The sequence below is a fragment of the Octodon degus genome, unplaced genomic scaffold, assembly GCF_000260255.1.
Source record: "Octodon degus isolate 3935 unplaced genomic scaffold, OctDeg1.0 scaffold00254, whole genome shotgun sequence".
Lineage (NCBI taxonomy): Eukaryota > Metazoa > Chordata > Mammalia > Rodentia > Octodontidae > Octodon > Octodon degus.
In genome coordinates this window covers 856,769-862,584 of record NW_004524830.1, presented here as the reverse complement: position 1 = coordinate 862,584, position 5,816 = coordinate 856,769, and the positions used below count along the sequence as shown (strand labels likewise).

The 5,816-nt window shown below is 39.4% G+C and overlaps 1 non-coding gene across 1 annotated transcript; it reads right to left on the bottom strand.

The window, feature by feature from the left end:
- Positions 1-229: 229 nt before the first annotated feature.
- Trnak-uuu lies at positions 230-302 on the bottom strand. Its single transcript has one exon. It is a non-coding gene; the product is annotated as a tRNA-Lys (tRNA).
- Positions 303-5,816: the final 5,514 nt, after the last annotated feature.

The window sequence follows — 5,816 nt, the reverse complement described above, 5'->3', positions numbered from 1 at the left end:
TCTCTCTCTCTCTCTCTCGGCTGGCTCAAGGGCTGGTGCAGCAAGCTGAGAATCAAGCCACAGTCCCTGTGCTTGCCTAGGCAGGTGCTTTAGTCTGCTGAACTATCTCGCCAGCCCAGTTGTTTCTTTTGATGTGCAAATGCTTTTTAGTATGATGAGATCTACTTATTGATTCTTTGTGATATTTCCTGTGTGATTAGAGCTTTTTTTTTTTTTTTCTAAATCATAGCACCCAAACAGGGACATGAACCCTGGACCCTCAGATTAAAAGTCTGATGCTCTACTGACTGAGCTATCCAAGCTAGAACTTCATTCATAAAGTCTTTGCTTGTACCTATCTTGTCTTAGTTGTTTTTCTTATTGCTGAGACAAAACATCCAACACCCAAAGTTAAAAGAGGAAAGGTTTATTTAGCCCACAGTTTGTAGAGGTTTCAGTCCATAATAAGTTGGGTCCAAAGCAGGGTGGTGTGGCAGAGGGGCATCGCAGAGGACAAACAGTTCATGGCAGGCAGAAGACAACAGAAGCAAGCAATTGACAGTAGCAACTTCTGTCCCTTTGATATTCTGTCTAGGTTACCAGTTTAGGGTGGCTGCCAAACCAATCAGTGGACTAACTTGTTAATCACACACCCTTCGTCCCAGCATAACACAATCTAGATCCAGCCACCTTTGAAAAAGCCTCACCTATAACTGCATGAGGCTTTAAGGGTGGGCATCAAGACACAAGCCATAACATATGTCTTCAAGAGTTTTACCTATTTTATCTTCCAGCAGATTAAGTATTTATGTTTCAATATTTAGATCTTCATTTTGATTTTAGTTTACTGCACAGTGAGAGATATAAGTCTAGGTTTAACCATCAGCATGAAGGAAGCTGGTTTCTCCAATAACATTTATTAAAGAGGCTATCTTTTTGCCACTGAAGGTGTTAGGTTTTGTCAAGGATAAGACAATTGAGTATGGGGGCTGGGGAGATGGCTCAGTAGAGTAAGTGCTTGCCTGGCAAGCACAAGGGCCTGAGTTCAATCCCTGGTTCTGAAAAAAAAAAAAAAAAAGACAACTGAGTATGTCTGCAGTTGTTTTCCAATCTTCCCATTGATCCTTCTAATCTGTCCCATTGATCCTTGGGTCTGTTTTTTGCCAGTACCATGCTGTTTTTATCACAGTATCTTTGTAATATAATTTCATGTCAGGGATTGTGATGCCTTTTGGCTTGCCTCTGTTGCCAAGGATTGCCTTTGTTATTCTAGGTCTCTTCTGTTTCCAAATGAATTTTAGGATTATTTCCTATAGTTCTTGAGGTATACTATTGGTATTTTGATTGGCAGAAGGTTGTTTTGTGGGGTTTTTTTTGCTCCGAATGCCTTCAGGGCAGGTTTGGCTGGCTTGAGTTGTGGGGATCAAACCACAGCAACCTGAGCCTGACTGCTTTGTTGAAGCAGCCACTTAAAGAACTGAGCTAAGGGGCAGGCTCCCTGGTATTTTGATTGGGATTGCATTAAATCTCTGTAACAATTTTGGAAGTTCATCTATATCTTATCAAAATCTACTTCAGACTTCTATTTCCAATAAGATTTAGAAATGCTACCTGTATAGTTCCTTATTCTCTCTTTCCCCTTTATACCATTATTATTGTATTTATTGCATCCATGTTTTAGAAACTAACTATACGTGGCTGTTACTGTTTTACATGATTGTATATCTTTTTAAATTAATGATTTTATTACTTTATATAATTGCTATATATATTGTACTTCTGAAAGGAAAAAAGAACAACTATGTGTTGTAAAGTTTGTTATACCAAACTCCCTTATTTATCATTTCAGTTTCTCTTCATTTGTGCCTATGGATATGAGTTACTAACTAGTATCATTTTCTTATTCTAATATAGCTTTGTTCCTCCAACTTGCCTTTTGCTACTGTTTCCAACATACTACATTTCTAAACAGTAAAGAACCCACAAAATAATTATGAGCTTATTGTCTTATACATAGCTTTAAAAATTAAGAATACACATTTAAATTATCTTTTATAAATTATATAATTAACTTATGCTTCACTTTTGAAAAATGGCCTTACTGGATACAAAATTATTTTTGTTTGTTTCTGCAATACTGGAGATCAACCCTAAGGCCTTCTGCATGCTAAGCAAGTGCTCTACCTCTGGAGTACACTGACACAAGTGTTTTTTTTTTTTTTTTTTTCAGTGCTGGAAATTTAATCCAGGCCTCAGAGAGGCTGGCAAGCCTTTCCTTCTACTATTGAGCCATATCACCAGGCCTACATACACTTTTTAATTTTTTTCTTTTTTTGGTTCTGAGGAAAACTTTTATTAGTATGTTTACAGGCATCAGTTCACCTTTATCTTAGGGAGTAGGTACACATATATAATGCAGCTTCTTCAATCCTCTTTCTTTTCCACCTCCTTCCATCCCTCTGCATCTAAATCCCTTTCCCTATTTTTATTCTAATTAGGACATGTTTACATCCCTTGAGGTTTTTAGGTTCCTGTATGTGGCATATTTTAATTCCTCTTACATCCCCTCCCCCATCTCCTGGACTCTTTCCCATTTGCAAGAGATCTATCCCCTTGTTTCCTTCTATCCATCCTTCTTTGTGTTGTTTGCACTTGGCCTTACTCAAGTGAAACATATACATTTAAGCTTGTGTGTCTAATTTCACTCAGTATTATAGGTATTGAGGAAATTTAACACAGAGCCTTCACACTGATCTACATCCTCAACCCATGTTTTTGTTTTGAGAGGTTCTCATTAAGTTACTGAGTTGCCCGGGTTGGACTTGAACTTGCAACCCTCCTGCCTCAGTTTTGTAGACTGCTGGAATTACAGGTATGTACTACCATGCCCACTACATGAGTCTTAATATAGTCTTAAACTTTTTTTCTAGTACTTTGACAGTCTTATCCTACTGTCTCTAGCTCCATTATTTCTGATGAGAAGTCACTGAATTCCTTTACATGATAGGTCATTTTTCTATTGCTGCCTTCAAGATTTTCATTTTGTCTCTCAACTAAATGAAAATTGTGATTTTTTTTCATTGTGATTTTTCTGGTTATTGTCCTGTGATTATCCCACGTGAGCATCTTGGATGTATATATTGATTTTCATCAAACTTTACCATTGTTTCATTGAATAGTTTTCTCTCTCTTTTCCTGAAACTGCCATTACACGATGTTGGTGCACTTAAAACATATCCCACATGACTTTATTCTTAGGATTGTATAAGCACTATGCACAATCAATTTCACCGATTCCTTCTGCCAATTCAAATCTACCACTAAGCCCCTCAAGTGAATACTTTAGTCTACTCATCTCCAGATTTTACATTTGGTTCTTTCCATAATTTCTATCACTTCATTGATATTCTGTTTTATGCAACATTGTCATCATATCTTCCTTTACTTAATTGTGGGGTCTAATTCTTTGAGCATATTTATAATAGCTGCTTTAAGATCTCTTGTATTAAATTTGACATTGAGTCTTCTCATAGGCAGTTCCAACTACCTGTTTTATTTTTCCTGTGTATGGGCCATACCTTTCTCTTTCTTCTCATGTTGCATAATTTGTTTTGAAAAGCAGGCATGTTAAGCCACAAAATATACAATGCTGTACAGGTGTTTGTTTGCACATCCATATTTAGTGACTGATATTACTCGTCCATGGGTGCAACCTCTGGTCCTGGGGTGACAGTCCTTTCACCAAAGCTCTCTCCGCTTGTTTCCCATGTCTCTTTATTGAGCTGTGTACCTCTGGATATCACAGCTAGATGTCAGCTTCCATTAACTGCCAGAGCAATCACTTGCAGTTACTTCACAGTTCAACCGAGTTGGATTTTAAGGCCAATCTTTCTGTTTTCTTCAAACTCCAGGAGAGATCATCCTGCTTCCTTCTCTGATTCTCTTCTATTATTTAGCTAGCTATGTTTATCATGTTGTTCTCACAGACTTCCTAGTCTCCTTTTCACTGGATGTCATCCAAAGTGTCATTGTGGGGGGGCCTGCCCCGTAGCTCAGTTCTTTAAGTGGCTGCTTCAACAAAGCAGTCAGGCTCAGGTTGCTGTGGTTGGATCCCCACAACTCAAGCCAGCCAAACCTGCCCTGAAGGCATTCGGAGGAAAAAAAAAAAAATCCAAAGTGTCATTGTGTTTAAATGTCTTTAGGTCTGAACTCTTCACTCTGTTGCTGAAGGATTTCACACACACACACACACACACACACACACACACACTCAGGATGACTTCAGGGCAGGTCTGATTTAGGATCGAACCACAGCATCCTGAGCCTGACTGCTTTGTTTAAGCGGGCACTTAAACAACTTAGCTAAGGGCAGGCCCCCAATTACACTCTGTTGCTAATAAAGTCAGCTTCTTTTGGAGACCTTTGGAGCTCTGCGACCCATTTCTCCCCTTGAACAAAACCTTTGGGGCACAATACAAAGCTGAGGGCAGAGATAATGTCATCTCTCTCAGAGAAATGACCTGTTGTATGGGCAGAGTGTGGGGTAGGGGTAACAGCCTCTAGTCACCTTGGCTTGCCTCCCCTAGAGGACATCGCCTCTGTGCATAAGTTAGGGCAGTAGTGAGAAAGACCCAGGATTTTCAGTGTTCAGTGCTGAGGCACAATGTCCACTCTATGAATGGAATTTGGATGAAAGAACGGAGCCCCTAGCCCTACCCCACACCCACCCAGAATTAGTCTCTGTCACACATAGTTGGCTGCAGGAGAGTACTGGTTGCAGAAAAGGGCTGGTGGTAGGTCTGTGGGCACTATCCTAACCTGCCTTTTTTTGTAAATAAATTTTATTAACACAACACATTCATTTCCTATCATCTGTGGCTGCTTTTGTCCCATTAGAGCATACATAGTTGAGCAGTCACAGCAGAGACCTCATGGCCTAGAAAGTGTAAGATACTATCAGACTCCTGTTTAAAAAAAAAAAAAAAAAACTTTACAGAAGGCAGAAGTAGCTTTCTCTGGGAGTAGGCAGTGACATCTAGGGCTCCATGCTTTTCTTCTTGGTCTGTGTGAGGTTGCTTAGTAGTGTTCACTTTGTAAAACTTCACCAAGCACTGACACATGATTTGCATATTTTCTGGTCTTTAGCAAATGTTTAGCACCCCTGTCCCCTGAAAAAAAAATTCAGTTTCCTCAAGAAACCCCACTGAAAGAATTCAAAAATAAAAAGATTTTTTTAAAAAACACACAAGGCCAAGAAATAAATAGAGATAGTAACAGGCAAGATGCCAAAGGAACTTCAGAATTTCAAAAACAGGTGAATGTGAAGTCCTTTTGTTCTAATTTGCCAGTTGCTTGTAAAGGTGAGGTAGAGAGAAGGAAAGCACAGAAAATGGAGAAGCCACATGCCTATGAAGGCAGGGGTGTATGTAGAAAGGTTAAAATCAGAAGCACTGGGCCTATAAGTCCCTGCCTGGCTGAAATGCTTGACTTGGTCTTTAGCTTTATTCAAGACTTTGGCTGCTACAAAATCTGTGTTGGAACCCAAATTTACTATAGCAATTAAACATCATCACCTCCCCCAGCTCTCTCAGCTGGGTGACTGACCTTCCTACCATGAAAAAGAAGGTTGCCATCTGGGTAAGAGTACCAGCTTAATTTGAAATAGAATAAAGCCAGGTGTGACAGTGCACACCTGTACAGTAACCCCAGCCCTTGGGAGGCAGAGGCAGGAGATTCACCATAAGTTTGAGGTCAGCCAGGAATACGATGAGATAAAGACCAGCCTGAACCTGTCTCAAAACAATCAAAATAATAATAATAATAATAATAATAATAAT